The sequence below is a fragment of the Camelus ferus genome, chromosome 19 (assembly GCF_009834535.1).
Source record: "Camelus ferus isolate YT-003-E chromosome 19, BCGSAC_Cfer_1.0, whole genome shotgun sequence".
NCBI classification, from domain to species: domain Eukaryota; kingdom Metazoa; phylum Chordata; class Mammalia; order Artiodactyla; family Camelidae; genus Camelus; species Camelus ferus.
In genome coordinates, this window is record NC_045714.1 from 12,987,174 (window position 1) to 13,009,358 (window position 22,185).

General features: G+C 49.9%; 1 long non-coding RNA gene and 1 other non-coding gene across 2 annotated transcripts in view; both read left to right on the plus strand.

Annotated features, from left to right (window-relative positions):
- Nucleotides 1-22,185, plus strand: part of LOC116657870 — a 357,505-nt gene that overhangs the window by 128,795 nt on the left and 206,525 nt on the right. The gene's annotated exons all lie outside the window — the stretch shown is intronic.
- On the plus strand, nt 11,450-11,556 carry LOC116658057. The gene has a single exon (XR_004313260.1). It is a non-coding gene; the product is annotated as a U6 spliceosomal RNA (small nuclear RNA).

The window sequence follows — 22,185 nt, forward strand, 5'->3', positions numbered from 1 at the left end:
CAGCATCCCTATGACTGTGGCACCAGAATGTCCCCAGATGTGGCCCCACTTCCTCGTGGAGGTGGGATTACCCCCACTGAGGATCACGGGGCTCTCTGCTCCAGCGCCATCCAAGGGGGCCCTGAAGACGACCCCACAGCTCTGGTTTTAGTGGTGGGGGTTGGCCTAAGTGTCTTCAACGTGCCATCTAGCCCTAACACCCATGAGCCTTCCGTCAAGAAGCTCATGACCTTGCAGAGGAGGCAGGACAAGTGCAAAACCAGACGTGAGCATCCTCGTGCTTTGCTTTGATACTTTCCCTCCTGGAGACACTGAGCTGAGGATGGTGAAGGTGCTCTCTGTCCTAGGGGGGCAAGTGCACATTTTCAAAGGGCCAGTTGCCTCTGGCTTTCACGAATACAGGCCATAAAAGGTCTTAGCCGGCTGTGCTCCGTACGCCTCCTTGGGGCAGCCTTCTCCTTGGCGTGCTTAAGGGATGTCTCGTCCCTGAATAGGAATCGGTGGTGGCTTTCTAGGAAGGAAGGCCTTTGGACAGGGGCTGTTCGGGCAGTCCCAGCCAGAGCAGCCCACGTGTTTTCAGTGAGGGGACCGGCCCGCCTGCCGGCTTCCTGCCTGATGGGGGCATCCTGAACCTGACTGCATCTTCAAAAGAGGAAACCAAGTGCGTGAGGACTGAGCACTTCAGTGAAACTGAAATTACAATTATAATATATTTTTTAACAGAAGTGAACAGGTGGTGTTTTAAATCTCTCCAAGAGTAACCGATATTCAACACTTTAAGCACCCAGGCTGCTGTAATAAACATTGTCTAATTATGTATTCTTGGGAGTGCATTTTATGTTGGGTTTTCAAATTGGAATTTGGATCCAACTGAAGTTATCTACACAGAGCAGTTTTTGTGTGTAGTAAAGTAGTGATTCAAAATATTAGGTATTTTTTGAGTAACTTCAGTTGGGGCCTCCTGGGAGCTGCTCTCTGGGAGGGACGCAGTTGAGAGCTTAGAGTGGGTCCTTCTACCTTTGAAGTTCTAGTCACAGCCCAGGCTATTACAAGATTGTTGTGGTCTTGAATTTGATGAAAAAGGCAGAGAAATATGGATCAGGTTAAGTTTTAACTTTCAGCCCAGCTTGGGCTGGGTGCTGGAATTTTCCCTGCCACTGCATTTGGGACATCTTCATGTCCCTGACCCCCAGGTACCTAAGGGTCCCAGCATCACCAGTTTACTCCCATGGGATGGAGAAGTCTTCCCCAGTGTGGAGCCCTGAAGATGGTGTTTGTGACTCATAAAAAACCATGACCAAATATATACAAATGTATTTGGCGAATTATGCGTTACATGAAATTATGTAAGTTTTTTTTTTTTACAAGCAGAATTGCCTAGAGTCTTTAGCATAAAACTGCAGTCAGATTATTCAAAGGAAGCGTGTTTGTGGGGAGAGGGTGAAGGTGCGTCACTCAGGACCGGAGTTGTAAGGACACACTGGCGGAGATTCGGGGTTTGGAAAGAGGCACGTGGTCTTGGAGGTGAGACTCTGGCTCCTCCAAAACGGAGGAGAGGACTAGGTTTAGCCGTGCGGGTCGGGCTCGCATCCGTGTCAGGAGGTGCCCACACACCCGCGGTGCGCGCCGTGGCCCCGCCCTCCTGTCTCGCCGCCCCGCTCCCCCGGGCTCTTGCTTCTGCTCCATTCCAGGGCTGCCCTCCGTGCTCCTTACCATCCGTCACCTCTCCCTTCCTCTGTGGTCTCAGACTTGTCCTCCCTGCTCTCTTCAGTCCTCATTTCCTTCTTGAGGCCGCAGGCTTGCACGCTCTGGGCTCTTTGCCCTGCTCAGCCCCGCACACCCTCGCCTGGGGTGTGGGCAGAGGAGCCCCTGCCAAGAGAACAGGCGTTCTCAACAAGGGAAGCCGCTCACACTCTGCCTTCTGAGCAGCTGGGGTTCGGCACCGAGAGAAGGCTCTGTGGAGGGAGAGTCTCAGGCACGAGCAGGGGCTCCCAGCCGGCAGTCTGGGATCCCCTTCTCAGTGTGGTTAAGCACCCAGATTTGTGTTCGTTTGGGTGGCAGCCGTGCCGCTCCCCGAGAGTCTTTGGGGAAGTCACTCAAACTCTCTGCCTCAACCTCTCTTCTGCAAGTTAGTGGTAAGTCTAATAAAAGCTGTGGCTGTTTCATGACATAATGCACGTAACATTCTTAATCTCAGCGTCGGGCAGGTAGGAAATGAGGGACACGGATGGTCTAAGTTGTTGTTATTCGTGTTGTGATTATCACCCTGTTGATTCCAGCATCGTACCCCAGAGGACCATCCAGAAACCCAGAGCCTCCGCCTCAGGGCCTCCCCTTCCTGGGGCAGCAGCAGAAGGGAATCAGCTCCCTCCTTCAGAATCCGAACCGCCTTCTCCTGGGGGCTCTCGCGCTGAGCTGCGTCTCTCCAGATTAAACGCTGCCGTGGCCCCGAAGCGCACAGATTTATCCGGTTGTCGTAGTTGAGGGGTTGCTCTGTGAGAAAATGATTTCTCCTAATTAACACAGCAGTGCACGAGTCAATTCTGGAGTCCTCGCAGCACAAACTGCCCAGCTGCTGGTCATTCCTTCCTGGAGATAGGGAAGATCCACGCCTGGAGTTCTCGCCCCAGCTCTGGGCGCCCCCGCCGCCGCCCTCGTCTCCCCTGCTGTTCCCGTGAAGGTGACAGGCCCTGTGGGAGGGGGACGGTGTCAGCTGAGAGCAGGCGGGGCTGCGGGAGTGACTTGGTCTTTTTGATGACGCGTTCTCAGCTGGGTTGCAGGGTGCTAATGGAGGCAGGGGGATGATTTTACAAGCCCGTTTGTCTCCAGGACAGAACTGAGGCTTTTATTACTACGGAAGCATTTCAAGGTATCTAAATCATAGAATTGGCTCAAGTCTCTCCCTCTCTTCCTGAGCATGTAAACTAAGTCTTCGTCTTGGCCAGTGAAGTGCGTGTCCGCAGACATCAGACCCAGCCAGCACGGCGGGACTTCCCAAGACAGAAACAGCAGTCCGGGCTGGGACGGGCTCACGGGTGGGGCCGGGGGGGAAGGATGCCTTAACCCTGAGCAAGGCTGTCCTGGGACAGTTGTATTTCCACTTGCGTCTCACAATGTGCGTCCCCGTGTTTGGTGACAATGAGAAAAGAAAGAAGTGTCTGGATGTCCGTGCTTGCATGTAGATTCCCCAAGTCTTCCAGTATCCCGAGAAACATTTCCAGCCAAAGTTTTCACTTAGTTGCACTCACAGTCCACTCACACACTCCTCTGTGGATCATTAGAAACAGGTAAGTCTGTGAAGCAGATCACAAGCCAGGCCTCCAATTCCGCACAGTGAGCACCATTGGCTGATCGTACACACGGGCATGTCCATCCCCAGGTCCTACCGCAGGCTGCCCCTCATTTAATCGGGGGTTGCCTAGTGTTCAGCCCCTTCAGCCCGTTCAGCCCCTGGGTACTTTTCCACGTGTAAATGGCAGCGTAAACGTCAGAGCGAAGTGAGCTGCTCGTCTGGTGAATTCAGGCGATACTGTTGTCGGCTGCAACTGATGAATCAAAAATCCTGTTGTAGCTTGTAAGCTGTGTTTGCCTCGGCCTGTGTGTTTTGACTTCCTGTGGACCTTGTGTGTCCTGTCAGAGGGTAAATGATAATTTGGCTTCACGGTTTTCGTTATTGTAAACCCTAAGACGCCCTGCACTTCGGTGTGTTTGCTCCTTATTGAGTCTGTGGCACCTGTTGCAGTGGTTGGTGCAGAGTGGGTGACCCACACATGTTTGTTCATCGAATGTTACTTAATGAATGAATAGATGGATGGGTGGGGGGGGTGGACAGATGGACGTGGTGACAGGGACTTTGAGGCCAGGTTTGGGCTTCAGTAATGGAATCTTTCATCCATCCGCTGGGCCTTAGCTAATGACCACCGCAGCTGCAATGTGTGGTTTAAGCACATCTCAGCGAGGGATTTCTTACTGCAGGTCTCAACCCTGGCTGCACACTGGAATCACCTAGGAAACTTTTTGAGATAATGAAACTATAATGATGGTGATGATTGCTCTATAAATATCCTAAAGCCCACTGAACTGTACACCTAAAGCAGGTTAGCTTTATGAGATGTAAATTATATCTCGGAAAAGCTGTTCAAGAAAAGTGAATTCCTAGCCCGGAGGTTCAAAGTCAGCTGGTCTGGAGTGGAGCTGGTAAGATCTCCCCTGGTGCTTCTAATATGCAGCCCAGGCTGAGAAGCACTGGTTTAGTCTGTGCGGGACTCTGTGACAAATCAATTTCTGGGAATCCGGGGCCTACCATGGAGACCGCTGATTATTCTATTTGCATAGACCTGGCTCCCCAGGGACCCATATCGAATGTCATGTACTGTCACGAATGTCTTAGCTCCATTGTTCCCAAACCCGACCAAACATCTCTCAGAACAGGGAGGTTGCACAGAAGACAAGTCCCTGGCTGCATGCTAGCGTCCTGACTCACCATCCCTTGAGTCAAGGTCTGGAAATCCAAATCTTTAAGATCTCCTCCATAGAGTCTGAGGCCCCTGGCCGAGGCCCACAGGGCTACTGCACAGATGTGCTGTGTTAAAGTCAGGTACCCAAGACGCCAGCCAAACAGCACATGTTCCCAGAAGGATGATGTGTTTACCTCCTTGGAAACTGAACGCACAGTCGCCAGCCTATTGAAACAAATTAATTTAATTAAAGGAGAGGGGTGTTTGTAGGAGGCCAGCCGGAGGGAGGGGCTGGCCTCTGCCACGTGCTGACTGTCCAGCCGCGGGTGGTATCCTCTCACCCCTGGCACCACCCTGCTCTCTGTGTCCCCCAAGGAGAAGGCGCCGGCCCTCCTGACATGCCAGGTCCATCTCCTCTCTGGTCTGAATCTCATGCTTTCATGAGAACCGTGGGTTCTCAGCGACACTTTCATCCCTTCTGGAAGCTCAGTTTCTCGTAGCCGTCCTGTCTTCCAGCTCGTAGGCATGCTTCTCTCCCATCTTAACAAGAAGTAAAACCCCTTCCCCCCGTCCCCACATCCCGCCCCCACCAGCTGAACCCTAGTTCCACCTCCGCTTTGCATTCAGACTCAGTTGCTGTCACTCCCGGCCGCTGGTCCTGGCTCACGAGCACTTCCCGCCTGTGCCCCCCGGCCCCTGCCCCGACGTGGACCCCCGCTCTGACCTGCCTTCCTCGTGCTGGCCCGGGCCTTACTCTTTATTCTTTCTTTGTCTTTATTTTTATTTGTCTGACTCTCACCCTTTATTCTTACCCTCGAGGCTCTCATGAAGCCTCCCAGATGATCACTCAACTCAATCGGAAAGGCAACAACACTACATTTCAAACGCTTCTCAAATTCAGCATCTCCTACAGTCTTCCCGACCAGACCTCTGGCTGTGGTCCCAGTCCTGGTGCCCGGCACCACGCTCCATCCACCCCAGCCCTGGCAGCTTCCTTCTTTATCCTCCTTAATCAGTGTCCCCTCCGTATGAGAAAGGTTTTCCCTCCAGGTATTTCTCAGATCTCTGTGGTGCTCTTAATCTCTGTAACCTCACATGATTCCAAATTGTTCTTTCAAAATGCAAAACTCATCACCTCTTCCTCCTAAAAAAATCCATAAATGGTCCTCTGTGGCTCTTTGGATAAAGAACAAAATTTCTAACCACTTCATTTAATATCCTGGATAGTCTGACCCTGCCTATCTCTGCAGCTTCCCCCGGAATCCTCTCCGCCTGCTCACCGCTCCCGACACACACCAGCCTGTGCTGTGCACGGGGGGGAGGAGAGCGCACGTGGGGCTTTCTGAGCCTAGCTGCTCAGTGCTTTGCGCAGCTGCAGCCTTACGTGAGCCCTGGAAAAGTAGCTGTTGACCATATAGATACTGAGCTGCCCATACCTCTGTCTGCCTGTGCATAAGCTGGGGCCGACCAGAGTAGCTCACGCTCAGGAAGACCTCAAGACGATGCCGCGTGGCGACACTTGTGAGGTAGTCAGCTCGGCATCCAGCACATCGCTGGGGCCCTGAGCATCGACAGTGATGATGGTGGTAAATTGATCATCATATGGACAAAACCCAACTTGCGCTAGATGATCAATTACAGCTGTTGTCCTGGAAGCAGGTCTCACAGGGCGTGTGGCTGGGACCCAGTGTGGCCCCCGTTTCCTCTAATGTGGAGTGGATGGGGGGGTCTGGGGAGGTTTCCTCCTTTCCCAAGGACCCTGGGTGTGGCCATGAGCCCTGCTACGATGGGCCGAGGTTGGGGTTTGGGGCGCATCAGGGCGTAACCTCTGTTTGATTCAGGACAGCTCCCCTGTCATGGTTTCCCTATTAAGCTATGGAGGAAAAGGTCTGTGTCCCAAGCCCTGAGAGTGATACAGAACTGCGGGGTGGGGGGATGTTTCACCCAGTCAGGGTTCTTTGTGCTGTAAGCACATCAAAATCCAACCAAATTGGCCTCAGTATGGAGAAGGCACTGACAGCTGGGGATGCAGCCAGGCTCAGTCCATGTCCGGGCGTCCTGCTCTGTTCTTCTTTGCTGCCTCGTCCCAGCCCGTCTACCCCCAGGAAGGGCTAAGGAGCCTGCTGACGTCCCAGCCCAAACGTGTCCCCAGGTGAAGGGTGACCCCTTGGGGGAGGGAGTCTCTGAGCGGGTCCTGTGGTCCATTCTGATTGAGCTGACATGGGTCGCACATCCACCCGGATCTGTGCCCTTGGAAATAAGAGGTGCTGATTCCACCAGGTTGGGGTTCTGCCCCCCACTTGTAGGGGTGAGGATAAAGCCTCACGTGGGCATGTGAGAGGGTGTGAGAGGCTCCTTGGAGGGACATCGTGAGATGGTTACTAGAAGGATGAAGAAATGCTGAGAGCAAAACCCAGAGCCCAAACTCTGGTGCTCAGACAATTTGAAATCCTCAGAAGAATCTAAATTCACTCAAGCAACTTCAGGGAAAATTGCTGCTTCAGCTCCAGCTGCCAAATAAAACATCTTCCTGACCCACCAGCACCCCTGGACTATCTCTTGGACTAAAGAATTTAAACTCCAGTCTCGAGGCCCTCGGAAAAAACCAGCTGGCCTTCTCTTAACTCCAGCATCACGAACAGAATCGTCAGGAAATGAGCAGAGCCCGCCGAGCGCTGGTGTCGGCTGACTTCCAACTGTCACGTCTTCCCTGTTCTCCCCGGCTTGTAGCCGCTCTATCTGGGGATCTTGACAAGTTCCTTACCATTCAGGCAGCTCCCTGGCTGTTGCGTCCTTGCTGACCTAGAATATTAGTCTTTTGTGTGCTGTGAAGTCAAACGCTCGCTTGAAATCCGAGGAAATTATAGCCAGGCTCTCTCCTGTTGACTCTTTGTGCTGCTTCCTTGAAAATTTCTACCAGATCGGCCAAGCATGGTTTTTCCTTGGCGAGTCCACGCTGACTCCCTGTAATTAAGCCAAGGTGAGCACTGCGCCCACTTGGCACGCGGCGGCCTGTTCCGCACTGACTGTCTCTGACGCCGGGGCGGAGCCACCAAGCTCCTGAATAACAGCAACGCCTGTGGCTCTTCCCCAAAGAGCCAGCCCGGGGTCTGTTCCCGCCTTTTCTCGTGGCTGCTTCCCTTCTGCCTGAGAAGGAGCATCCCCAGGGGTGCTGATTTCAGGCTGGGAGGCGGAAAGCACCTGCTCTTTGGAGGCTGAAGTCTTGCATCCAAACCCAGCTCTGCCTTTTTGTAACTTTGTCTTCCTGAGCAAGTCACCAAATATCTATGAGCCTCAGTTTCCTCATCCATCCGGTGGCAACGATGGTGACCTCTGTGGGCAGGGTTGTTCACAGAACTGAATGAATTAATGGAGCTGTGCAGAGCATCCGTCAGAAGCACTCACTCCACGGTTTCCTGCGCAGCCGGTGGGCAGTCAGTGGTGTCAGTGCCTTCTCTCTGCAAGCCGACTACCCCCCACCCCAGCCTTCTACGAATCTTATTTCCTACTGCAGCTTTTTTCACTGTGTATGACTTTACATATACATTTAAGTTAATTTATACAGAACATGTAAATATGTTTAAATTCTTGTCACGCTTAGTAGAACCTTTCTTGTACAGTCTTGATGCTTACCTAGGAAAGTACTCAGCGAGACACCTGGTTTCTCTTTACCACTTATCCCGGGGGTCAGGGGGTGGGGGCAGGGGTTTCTGACCGCTGGGCTTGGGGAAGGATCTGGGCATGCTCAGTAAAGCTTCCTCCTCCCTGTGGAATTTGCAGCCAGAAGGTTCCAGTCTACCCTCTGTTTCCCTGGAACGATCTGGATTTTTCCATTGTGGTTCCAGTGCAATCACTAACAGCGCCTTCTTTTGCGCACTGTGTCCCAGTTAGGGTGGAAAAGTCTGCAGTCACAGGGGAACTTGGTCTCTCCCTCTAGAGGGGCTGCCACTGTCCAGCCATGCCGTGTCCGGACAGGCTTCCCGCAGGGATGGGCAGTAACGCACTTGCTTGGCTTCTGTAAGGAAGGTGACCTTTTTCTTTTCTCTTGCTCCTGTTTGGCTTTTTATTGGTACATGACTCAGGCAGGACGAGAGCGCTAAGAACGCCTACCCCATCTGGAACTCACGTCCCCAGTCCCCATCCTATCCTACCCCCGAGTCAGACAAAACTGACTCTTACTCAAGAAGCCTTTCCTCAAGTACGCCTCCACCCTCCAGGAGCTGGGATTGGCACCTGCGTCCTCTGAATTCCCCAGGGAGCCCCTCTGAGTCTTGTCTGCGTTTCCTGGTACACGGTTATGCTGATTTGTGTCTTATCATGTGCTTCTTCAGGGTCAGTCCTGCTTGGGTCCATCTCTGTCTTCAGAAAAATCAAAACTGCATAGCTGGTGCGAGTCTCTAGCCCAGAGTTCAAGGCTTTGATGTCCGGGCTGGAGCAGGGAGATGCTGTGCTTAGATCCCTGCTTCTCTGAGCCGGGAAGCCCTGTCTCCCTGTTCTCACCTCCCTGCAGAGCACCGCCTCAGACTGGTCACAGCATCCATGGACTTCCTTCCTGTCCCTGGTCTGGGAATTACTATGCTGCTCTCCTCTGCCTGCTGCATCCAATCCCTTCTGGGCACCTCCACCCCCACTCATCTAGTACAGTTGTCTTTAGATCTACCTGGAAGGTATTAGAGTCACTGGATCCAGCTTGACCTGAGGCGAGACCCTTTCTATTTTCTAAGCTTGGAAATTGCTGTAGACCTAAAAGTGGAAGATGCAAGAAGCTGCCAGTTCTTCACTTCTCTTGTAAAAGAATAAATCCCTGAGATAATTCTACTAGGTGTTCGGGGAAGTAAGGGTCTAAGAGACTCACACCAACTATGCAATTGTGAGCCCTGACAATGTGGAAATACAATTCCTACGTGGCACTTAATTTAATCCTGACGACAGTGTTCAAAGGAAGTTGCTGTTTTTCAATCTGGATTTTATAGACCACATAACTAGTAACTGGCCAAGGTAGAATCTGAACCCTGACGTTCAACTCAAGCAACTGTATCTTATCCACTCTGCTCATCTGCATCCAAGGACTCTGTGTCCTGGCACAATGGGCACTTGGGGGGCGAGCAGGGCAGACTGTGCCAAGGAGGATAAGAGAGGCACCTTCCTGCATCAGTGCTGGAGGGGGTGGGGGGTGGCTGCGGAGACCCTGTGATGACCAAGGTCAGATGCACCTACCAGGAGGGAGGCGGCAGCACAGAACTGCATGGAATTTGTCAGCTAAAATTCTTACTTGCTACATATTCCATCTCCTAGCCATCTGAGTTCTGAGTTCTGAACGTGGCTACTCAGAGTCACCCCAAAGTCTGTCTGGGATGTACCCAACGGCTCTGTCTCTGTAACCTTGAAAAGGTTTGTTAATTGAATCCATAGCTAGAAAATATTTAAAATAGGATATGCCGTTGCAAGAAATCATCTGTAAATAATCGTCACAGTGATAATTTTGGAAAATGATAAATGCAACTGCTATAAAAACACACGCTTTGTAATATACAAAACACAGGTTCATAAATAAACGTGGAAAGTACTTAATAAGTTACATGCTGAACAAACAAAAGAAGAAATGGATGCTTTGGATTTTCCTATTCAGCCTCCTCATTTTGCTTTTCCACACCCACCGAGATTTTCATATATATTTTTTCAAATCTAATGAAAGTTATTTATTATGTTTTAAGTAACTGTGACTTTCCTAAAATGGAATATGCTGGTATCTTATAAAGAAACATATATGCTTCTTTGAAATAGGACGCATCTCTCTACTCAATGTTAACATCGAGTGTTAATTCATTACAGCCTAGGAGGGGAAACAAGAAAGAAAAGAAAATGTGTATTTCACGAAAATCAGTGCCGAGGGTACTTCAGTGAGCGTGCGTTCCGCTGCACGTGGCATCATCGTCGCCTGGCGGATTGGCAGCAGACCTTGGGCGTGGAGCAGAAGCATCGGTTGTCTATAGGTTGCCGGCGATGTTTATTGTTAGGAGAGGAATTCCTCCTACATCAGGGGATTGTGGGATTCTTGTTGATTAAAGTTCCAAGACACCGTCTCAGAATTGTAATGACATCAGTCAAGCTGAGCTGAATTCGCATACAAATTCAGTCACCATCCGTTTTGCAAAGTAAATATTTTGAGAAAGAATTGGGAGAAATGAACAGCATTTTCATGTTTCATGTATTTTTCATGATCTGCATGAACAAACGTGCCCTATGGGGCAGAACAAAATCTGCGGTAAGAGGATCTTAAATGGAGCACGAAGCAACTGCTTATCTCAGCTTCCACCAGGGTGGCATGTGAGTGTTCTGACACCATGTTCTGAGGGCAGAGAATTCAGCTTTGGGCCACGGTAGCTGGCAGCTGCCATCTGAGGCCTCTGTGTTGATATAGCCGATGTTTAGGGTCAGATGAGTGTCTGTATTGCGGGGGGGGGACTGTCCTCGGCATTGCAGCAGCAGCCTCCCTGGTTGCTACCTGCCAGATACCGGCAGCACCTGCCTGGCAATTGTGACAACCAGGAACGTCCCCAGACATTGCCAAGTCCCACCCCCTGGGGAGTGGAGTCTTCCCCAGTTGAGAATGTGGTTGTCCCCAAGTCTGTACAGAGTGTGCCTGCAGCAGTAGCCTGTGCAAACAAGCCCCTACTCTGCACCTTGTGTCCCGTCTGTGCCGGGAGCTCCAGTCCTGCTCCCAGAAGAGAGGACCGCTGGGTCATCTGAAACAGGGCCATGCTCTGGTCACGCATTTAGCCAAAGATCCCTCATCATTTTGCAGCTAACATACACTGAGGCCCTGGGTTGGGCTCCTCACCGTGCACCCTGGCAGCCAGGGCAGAATCCAGACACCGTGGATGTCCCCTCCATCAGCATGGTTCCTGCAGGGGGTCAGGGAACGTTAGGATGCCGCCCTCTCTCCTCAAGCCTGGTCATTTGACAAGCATTCCCCTCCGTTCAAAGACAGATCACTCACTCCGGCAGCACATGTACTAAAACTGGAATCACCCAGAGAAGACTAGCACGGCCCCCGTGCAAGGAGGACACACACATTCGTGAAGGGTTCTATATTTTTTAAATTGGGAGCTCGAGGTTTGCAGATACTAACCCCTATGTATAAAATAGAGGAACAGCGAGTTCATACTGTAGAGCACAGGGAACTATATTCTTGCAGTAACCTATAATGAAAAAGAACGGGAAAAGGAATATGTGTATGTCTACAGATGACCGAAACATCATGCTGCCCACCAGAAACTGATACAGTGTATTCTGACTATACTTCACTAAGAAAAGAAAAAAAATCATATATATATATACACACAATCTTATATAAACGATGTATCTATTTGTAATTCAAATGGAAGAAATTAAATATGTTCTTTACATTCTTTATGTTTTATTAAATTACATATAACATTATCATGTTACTATACATGTATTTCTTCTAAGTTTTTATATTAAATGATACATATATAATTAACAGAACATAAGGAATCAAATGTAAGGAATACACACAGACACACATAACATACAGACTGCTGTTTCCTTCTATTATTTTATCCATTGACTTTTTTCATTAAAAAGAATTCTGCGCCCACCCCCCTCCTCTGCATGGTTTCTGCTCACGCCCCACGTGGGTACGGGATACGGAAAGGGCGCGCAGGGAAGAAATCGGGCTGGTTAGTAAAAGTGCGAAGAGGGCATGGTTGGTTCACTCTGGAGGCTGTCAGGGCCTCACGGGGGGAAACAGCCGTTGTGGCTCATGGTGTGGATGGTACAAATTAGAGACTGAAACGTCGGGGGGGGGGTGAGCGTGTGAAGGAGGGGCAGTGCGCATGCCTTTCGTGAGAAGTTGAGTTGGTGCACGTGTTTGGGGGACAATTTGTTGATACGTTTCGGAATTTCAAGTGTAGGTACGCCATCCAGTCACTGGAACGCCCTCTAAAAAAATACACGCTAAGTTTTTAACATGGTTACTTGCTGGGAATGAGAGATGGGTGAGAGCAAAGAATGAAGAAAGAATATGGCAATTTATTCTCTCTAGTTTGTATTTTTTTGGATTTTCCATGCTGAGTATTAATGTATTATTTGTGTAAATTGAAAAATAAATCATAGAGAGCTGGCCGATGGACTACTACTAATAATTCAGAAAAGCGCAGATACCTCCCTAAATACAAAAGTAATCTCTGACGTCATTATTTTTAAATGTATAAAATATTATTAATTAATATAATATTTTAAAAATATTATTGTCCTTAGATTAAAAAGTGAGGTATCAGTTTGAGACAATTGGTGTAGGGAGCAGCACACAGCAATTATTTGTGAAAACTTAAATTGATACAAGATTCCTGCTGGACCACTTAGAGCTACAAATTGAAATCTTTCAAAATAACCATACCTTTTGACTCAGAAACTTGACCTCTAAGATTAGAGCCTAAAAAAAATTACAGAAATGGAACATATGTACAAAGATTCATACTAAAAGATGTTCAATGTGTTGTTATTTATAACGTAAACAAGTGGAAAAGCGTGAATGTTCTTTACTAAGGAACTGGCTAACTACATCACAGCATCGCATTAAGATGAAACATCGTAAGTTACTAGAAATAATGCAGGGTGAGAAAATGTATTTCACTGAAAATGTGTATGTCATTTTTGTTTTTTAAAAAAGCTATGGAATTACGTTTTTAGGGTGCTCCGTTCTAGCCTCAAGGTCCATTGTAATCTGCAGGAGGTGAGATCATGGGTGGTTTTTAATTTTACTTTTGGTGTCTGTGTTACCCAAATATTTGTATTCTTTGGGGAAAAAAACTCAAAACAAATGTGGAGGGCTTCACATCAGGCAAGAATCCACCTTCTCCCTCACTGAACTTCTCCGCAGGAAGTGACATTTCTTCCTGTTTACCACAGGGAGTTGAGCTGTGGGGCGGGTCGGGGAGGAGGCACGGACACCTCGAAACACCACGAGAAGGTGACTCGACTTTGGAGTCACCTGGAGTTGGCTTCGCTTTCTTTTGTAGTGTGTGTGCAGGTGTGGTTTGAAAGTGGGAACTACAGGCAGATTTTAAGTCTGATGTGTTTAAAAAGGTTGATGTGTTAAAAGCAGGTCACTGAACGAGTCAAGGGCTGGAGGGCAGAGAGTCAAGACTCACATCCTCTGGGGTTCCAGGGATGCAAGGAAGTAAAGATGAGAGAGTCTGGAGTCACAGGTGAGGGCTGAGGATCTTGGAAGGACTCCGGGTCAGCCAAGTCCCCTAGACGGCCTTCGGCACTTGGGCCTTCCCTCCCTGAGACCCTCAGCGAGTCCCCCAGCCCAGGAGTCTTCCTCCCTCTTCCGGTCTGCAGGTGGTGCTGCCCCCCCCGCCTCCCGCCCCGCCAGTAGTAGCCAGAGTCCTGATCTTGGTAGCAGCCACGGGTAATGACAAGCAGGAGACCAGGGCTGCTCCCAGTCCCCCTCCCGCCTCTGCCCCCGACCGTAACAAGCTCCTCTCTGGCCTTGCTCTGACGGCATCTTTGGTCATCCCCGAATGACCATCTTTCCTTTCCGTATTTCTTCTCCGTGTGACTAATGCCTGGTTGTTTATAGTCCTCTGAGTACCCCCAGGGCTGGCGGGGCAGAAGGGAATATCTGGTGCCACAGCAGGACAGCCTGGGCCTCTTCCAGGCTCACCGTCCCCCAGCCCCAAGGTGCCAAGGCAAGTCAGTCAGTGTCTCCGCGGCGCACTTCCCTCCCCCGGGAAAGGCGGGTGTGGCGGCCGCTCTGCAGGACTGGCTGAGGAGCTGGAGTAAAGCACACCAGGCCACCAGCACAGGGTCTGGACCAAACGTGCTCAGTGAATGTACCTGTGACTATCCTTATTTCCAGACGAGTGCCCAGTGGACGTCTGTTCTAGCGCGGCTGGAGAAGAGTCTGACTGTATCAACTGCTTTAAGACGATGTTCCCCAAGCCTGGCCCTTGGAATGTGTTCATAACTGTCGCTCTGGGCAGTGGGGGGGTCATACTTCCCACCTTCACTTTTTAAAATGTAGTTTTTAGATATTTGTTAAAAGGCAGCAAACCTAGGTGGAAAAAGTCAGATACTGATGTAGGGCTTACTGTGTGCCAGGTGCCGTTCTGATGCTGACTATATTTCATCTGTATTTAATCCTGTAGGACTATAATTACTCCCATTTTACAGATAAGATAGCTGAGGTTCAGAGATGTTAAAGCATTTGCCCTGGCACACAGCTTCTAAGGAGCAGGACCAAGATTTGGACCCAGGCGTCTGGCTCAAAACCATCACACTCCATCCCTTGCCAGTTGCCCTGGTGTCCAGGCAACACTCGCAACCTGCCCTTCACGTTAATGTTGTTGACTGATTGGCCACCACTCTGTGCTGTGCATTTTGCCTGAATCTGTCAACCTGTATCTGTGGCATTATTCAACTTTTATGGTGCCTAAAATATTTATGCTGCACAAGTTTCTTCCCCGCAGACCTGTGGCCGGAGGAAGGCAGTGTTAGCAAAACACCAGCAATGGGAAAACCACTCAGACTCGTGAGGCTCTCGCACCGGCTGGAACCTCTAAAGCAAAAATTTTGAAGTGAGGAGAAACGTATGCAGATTCCGTTTCTAGAAGATCCAGGGCAGATCAGTGGGTTTTGGAGTAACCTAAACCAGTCGCACCCAAATACCGTGAAAAACGTAGTTTTCATTTTTGTTCCTTGGCCACGTTCCGCACGGAGAAGCAGAATATCCGTATCCTGCTCTGAGTAGACCCAGAGTGGAAACAGAGTTGGTGCTGTACCTCGTGCGGGGGTGAGACTCAAGAGACATCGTTCCAAGTTTTAAGCAGCTACGTGCTTTAGAATAAATCCCCCAAAGCACGATTTCATAAAACATTTTTTTTGCAGCAGGTCTTTTACAAAAAAAAATGCACATGCAAAAACAGACTTTATGTTGATACATTTTATTCTCATTAACTTACGCATAAGCAGATTTCCCTAATTTGGTTTTTTTTGTTGTTGTTGTTCTGTATTAAAGCAAAGTGAATATGAATCAAATTTTTATTATTTCTTTAAGAAACTGATTCACCTTGGAGCACTTTTTTGGTGCTGTCTATTTTAATCTAAGCCTGCATTTATACTTCATGAACTCCTCTTGGTGCTCCATCAATATATTATAATTTTAAAATGTCTCACGGTCAGGTACGTTTAGAAAATGCTGATCTAGAACTCTCTGAAGTGTTTTCTTGTCCTGTAGAAAAGAGGTAAGTTTTTTGTAGCTGGGAACAGTTCCGCCATCTGTTTTGATGATCTCGGGTTAATGATGGCATGGAATGGGCTATAGATATAAAAATGATTAAGAAAAGGGACCTACAAAGAAAATGGTGTCCTTGGGTTGTACCCTTGGTGAAATCAGAAGCCACTGTAGGGTTTCAGTAGAGAGGAGACAATAACTGACTTTGATAGATTCTGGCCAGGTTGGAAGAGAAAGTGGAGAGGAAGGATGGAGGCATGGCGGAGGCAGGGGGGCATTGCAGTCAGCAGGCAGGAGAGGACCGTGGCTTGGTTCCAGGGCAGTGGCCGCTGGTGAGGAACGGTCAGATTCTGGGTATACCCTGGAGCGCAGGATTTGCTACAGATGGGACAGAGGGTGCATGAGGGAGAGAGGGGTTGAGGACCCCTCAAGAAATTTGACCTGAAAACGTGGCAAGATGGATTTTCCATTTGCGAAGATGAAGATGACTTTGGCTGAATTTGAGGGTGATGGATGAAAAGCCCCGTTGGAACATTTTAAATCTGAGTTGCGCCTTAGCCATCTCACTGTGGATGCTAATGGGAGTCTGGAAGTCAGGGAGAGGAACTCTCCAGAACTCTAAGATCAGGGCTATTAGTGTATAGATGATTTGGCAATAAGTTGGATGAGATCCCTTGGGAAGGTGGTTTTCAAACTTGGCTGCACACAGCAATCACCTGGGAAGCTTTGAAAACAGTCTGATGCTTCTGTGCCACCCAAGAGATTCCGATTGAATTGATCCAGGGAGCACTGAAGGTTTTCACAACGCCCCAGGTGATTGTGAGCTGGAGTCAGGACTGAGAACCACTACCCCGGGGACCTGCTTGAAAAAAAGAAGGAACAGAACTGAGCCCTGAGCCCGGCATTGCAACATTTTTAGGAGTGATAAGCAAGGGAGACCAGAAGGATATCAGTGGAGAAAGTGGAGAATCAAGAAGGTCCGTTGTCCTGGAAGCAAGTGGAGATGGGGGACAGTGGCCAGCTGTGTCAGGTCCTGCAGACAAGCACCTGAGGACTGAAGCAAGACCACTGGGCTCTGCCGCGGGGAGGTCCTCAAGTCCTTCTCACGGGCAGTTTTGGTGAGTGGTAGGGACACTAGCGTGATGGGAAACGTTCAGCAGAGAAGGGACGAGAGGGACGCGATACAAGTATAGACAGCTCTCTGGAAAGTTAGCAGAAAGGGGAAAAGCTAAGTGAGCTGGAAGGGGAGACGATCGGGAGAATTCAGGTGGCGTTCCGTTCCTTGGGTTTAGATGGGACTCACAGCACTGACAGGTTTGATGTTATGTAGGTGACCTACAGGAGAGAGGAAAACTGCTGAAGTGCTGAACCTGGGTCCCAGAGTATTGCAGAGGGAAGGCCAGTGCCAGAGCCAGGGGGTGGCCTTGGATGAGAGCACGGGCTGGTCACCAAAAGCAACAACAGGGAGGGCAGAAGGCAGGGATCTGTCTGCACACAGGCCAGGGGGTGTGATGGTCGCAGGAAGTGGAAGTCCTCTTCTGACTGCTTCTGTGTTCTCCGTGAACCAGGAAGCAAGGCCTTCTGCTGTGAGTGGGGACGGAGGAGGTGTCGCTGTTTCAAAGAGAGGAAAGAAGACATAGAGTGATCCTCTGGGGGGGGGGGAGCCCCAGACCCGAGCACACACCTGGTTCAAACTGAGAAGGCTGGGCCCCAACCCCCCTGGTTTCTGATTCCACAGAGGCTGCCGATGCTGCGGGCTGGGGGGCCAGCTCTGAGGACCGGCGCACTAGGGCCTAGGGACCCGCCAGGCTGCTCGTGGCTTTGCTTTTCTCTTGGTTTCTGGCTGAGGCCAGGTAGGGTGGTTGCACTGTCCTTTCAGGGGTGCATATGCAGGTGTAGGTGGAGTTGGATCTGACCAGAAGGGACCTGGCTCGGTGAGTGCAAGGAAGAAACACATATCCTCTGTTCCTGGAAAGCCTCTAGAAGGCTGGCTTTAATAATGAAGTGAAAATAAGTCGCCTTTAATAAGAATTCCTCCAGGCAGGGCCGGGTAGGGTATATGCACTGACCTGCGTATTAATAACCACCGTGTCACAGCCGCAGGGACTGCCAGACAAAGGAAGTCACAGCGGCTCTGGCCAGTAACAGCTCCCAGGGTCGCCGGGTCGGCCTGAGCTTCCTTCGACTTTATCAAAGTTGTGAAGATCTTGCATGTGCATGGCCCGTAGGTGCGCACGGATGACAGGTCTTCACAGTATGGAAAGCTATGGAGGAATCACTTGTGACCTCATATTTCTCTCTCTGAGGTTCATTTTTCTCACCATCAATAAAGTGCAGTTAATAACGTCTACTTCCAAGGACTGCAGTGATGTAAAGCAGGGCCACGAACTGCTGTCTGTGGAGGCACGCGGCTCAGTACTGGGAAGGCAGTTACCTACCTGTGCGTACCTAAGCCGTGTGGTTTCCGCTACCCTACGTCATTCTGGGTCTGATGCTCCTCGGGGGTCTTAATGGTCTTGTCCAGTGGTCTCAGAAGGTGGTAAAGCTCCAAGAGTGGGCCCGGTGAATGGAAAAGCAAAATGGAGTTGCTGTTGTTAATACAGCTCTCTAACGTGGACCTAGGAGGCCACAGAGGAGGTGTGCCTTCTGCACATCTCAGCCTGGGTGGAATCCGACCTTTGGGCCTGATGGAGTCATTCAGAGCACCTGCCAGAAACTCAAAACACTTATCAGACCTTTACCCGAAAATAAGCCATGATAGTCTGTCCACTTATCAGACCCCTCCCCTAAAATAACCTGTGATTCCTCAGGACAAATCCTTTGCCACTCACATCAAAGTCAGTCACAGTTCTTGGCCGGCAACTTTGAACAGCCTGGTGGCTTTTTGTCTTTATAAACCCCTCTCTTTCTCTGAACACGCTTTTGGGGTTACTTGAATCTATGCCTCCCCCGTGGCAGTTCTTAAGCCCCCCAAAACTATTTTCTTATTTGCATCCTTCCTCCTTCATTCTTTTTTAGTTGACAGCCCCAATTCTCAATCTCCTCTTGCTTGAGAAGCAAATGAAGGCTCCCAACAAAATGGCAGCTGGAGATGAGAAGAGAGGAACTTGGAAGATTCAAAGTGTGTGTGTGTGTGTGTGTGCGCTTTTAAATTTACATACACTGTGTCTCAATTGCTGTTGGTCACAGCATCTTCCCAGCTTTTAGATTAAAAAAATGGATCTCACATTCTACCCCAAACATGCAGTCTCTGGTGATAAAAAAGCTTCTGAGCAAGCTTGGCTTTGGAGCCCTCGGCCCTCTCCCAGTTAATGCCATTAGCTTCCAGATGGATGGAGTCAGGTCACTGCCTGGCTCCTTAATGAGTTTCCCATAAGTCTGGGCCACTCGGTAGAGGTCAAATCGGTAACCACGAAGAATGAGCACCACTGCCGTGCAGAGTACGCGGAGTGCGCCTGCAACTGCCAAATGGCTGCTTCGCCGCACTTTCAGAAAAACTGGCACTTCAAACACTCCTGACAGCTGACTTGAAAATCAGAGATTATTATGATCATTGTCAGTGAATCAGGATATTCACTGATATTGACGACATACTTTGTACATTGGAGAACCAATTCTTGATTATTTGTTGCTTTGGATTTATACTGAAATTATCTCTCTTGAAGCCTTTCCAGTTGGTGGCTTTTGGTCTTGGATCTGCACTGTGCAAACTTTAAATACTCATTGAATCCTCTCTGATTCCCCTCGGACTATTTCCTCTTAAAGACGGAGGTGCAATGTGCTTAAGTTTCTGGTCTTTGCATTGATGAAGGTTCTGGCTCTTTAGGAGTGTGGCTTGGAGCTAGGATTTGAGAGTTTGGGATTCTCTCTGTGCAAAAAGTGATCAGAAGCCTCAGGATACTTTGGAAATTTTCTGTTTGATTTTTCTTTGATTGGACGAAATAGGTCAGAGAAAACAGTCACTGGGTAAAGGGGCACATCTGGCTCCATTCAGGTTCCTTCCCTTCCGCAGCCAACACTGTCAAACCTTGCTGTGAAAACTGCCTGGCAGCGATCTTCTGTAACATTTTGTCTCAGTGATGCGTGTTCTTTTAGAAACCAGTTTGAAAACGTTGTGCATCTTCTCTGGCAGTCGGCTGCAGAAATGCCTGAACAAGAGGAATGCTGTTTTATGCAAATTCCAAGTCTTCCTAATAAGCCTTAAGGGAGAGGAGGAGGCCCCTTCAAAGGGAAGTGAGAAGAGGACGATCCTGTTCTCCTACGGCAGAGCTCCAGTCCTGGGGATCGGCACCGCCAAGTGTGATGACGGTAATCCGCAGTCGTCGTGGTTCTGGTTGATGGTGCGTTGCTCCCAGTTACTCACTGCCCTTCCTGTGACAGGATTACACGACCTTGTCCCTGTTAACACCAGGCTTGTCTGCCGGGCTTGCTTTGGCCAGTAAAATGTGAGCGAAAATGGTACATGGCGTCCCTCTAATCATGGCATCAAGCCACAACGATGCCCACGTCCTGTGGGAGGCTCTGGTCCCTGTACTGTCCCCCCATCGCTAGCCGTAGAACGGGAGTGGGGTGGGGGGTGCAGAGCTGCAGAGGCCTGTATCATTGCCAGCCCCTGAGATTCTGGGCCGCGGCGGGGGGGGGGGGGGGGTGTGTGTGTCTTGTGACCACTTCCCAGCCAACAGAAAACTAACACAGTGACAAAGTTCATTTTTATTGAATTAGGTATTATTCCAAGTGTGCTTCTTGTGCTACCCATTCAGTCCTCACAGCAACGCTACTGTTCTCCTTATTTAGAGGTGGGGTGATTAGGACCTTGAGAAATTACCCCCCCCCCCAGGTGAGCAGGTAGGAAGTGACGGCGCCGTTACCACAGGCAGGCAGGCTGGACGGTCCGCGTCCACGCTGAGCCAGCAGCTGATCTGCTGAAGAGGGCAGGACAGCTTCTGGAATAAACTGCAGTCTGCCCCTTGGATTGCTTCAAAGCAAAGTCTCCTTAGAGGAGTGAAATCACGCCACAAAAGGGAAGGAGTGGGAAACCCAGGGGACCAGAGCCTGGTATTGGGTTTGGAAAGCGTTTGGAGTCTATGCCACGATTAGCAGGACGGCGACGAGGGAAAGTTCCTCCCAGCTCCCGCGCCGCACGTTTGCAGAGTGTTGAATTTCACAAAGCCCCGCAGGCGGCTAACAGAGTTACCAAATTATACCCAGGCATCGTTTTTCCTTTACTGTTTGACTAGTTTGTAATAAGGTTATTCTTCCCAAGAAAAAGCACTCTGTTCTTCTAATAAACTTTTAAATTTTGAAGGAATATTCGATTTACAGGAAACTGCAGTGACTGTACAGAAGGGCCCTCTCTGTCCTCCGCCCAGCTTTCTCCAGTGTTAACATCTCACGTGGCCATCGCACCTTTGTCAAAACTGAGCGCTTAGCTCGATGCGTACCCTTCCCTAAACTCCAGGCTTTAGTCCCGTGTCACTAGTTATCCTAGCAATGTGCCTTCCTGCTCCAGGGTCAATCCAGAATCCACTTTATATTAATGTCATTGCTCCTTCATCTTTCCGCTCTCCCCACGTGCTCTGTAGGCCTGTGGTGGGTGGGTTCCTGGAGGAGAAGCCAGCAGGAGGGAGGGAGTCCTCCTATCTGCAGACCCCAGGGCCTTTGCACCCTCAGTTGACCTGCTATTGGCCTTTTGCAACAAGTTCAAAAGTTCTGCTGCTGTCTTCCTGCTGGCTTGTGCGGCATCTGCTGCAGGTAGCACCTGTTCAGGCCTGCTGCTCCCTGCAGGCGCCTGTCTCTTTCCAGGTCCCTGGTTGGTTATTTGCTCTGCAACCTCAGTTCTCTGATGGGTTCAAGAAAAGTCAAGCACTTGGAGTTTTTCCAGCTTTTTTCTTGTCAGTGTGGAGAGGACACTCAGTCCAGCTCTCCACAGCTCCAAGCAGAGGCTGGTTTCGCTCTGTCCTTTCAAAAGAAAGCACCTCTTTGTTCCAGAAATATCAGCACACGGGACCTCGTTTTAAGACGCAAGTGGACAAATGCCCAGGATTATGCAGAAGGGTGTTGATCAAATCTGATCACTAGCGAAGCCTTAGAAACGTTGGGGACGTTCTCGGATAACAGACATGGAGGTGCAACGCCAGATTTGAATGCTCCGTGCCGCTCACAGTGACCTGTAGCTCTGGACCGTCAGCGTGGACATCGACGTAATGGGACAGATTATTAAATGACAATTCCGACTCCAAATTGCAGCCTAGTCTCGGATCCCGATTCCTTTAACTTGAGCGGGTTCCTGCGTGAGTGCGCGTGCACGTCTGCCCGTGCCGTGAGCGCGTGCACGTCTGCCCGTGCCGTGAGCGTGTGCGTCTCCACGTGCCGTGGATGCGCGCGCACGTCTGCACGAGGGCGTCACCTGCTGTAACTGAAAACGCTTCACCGGAAACGCTCAAAGCGCTGGTGGCGGGGCTCTAG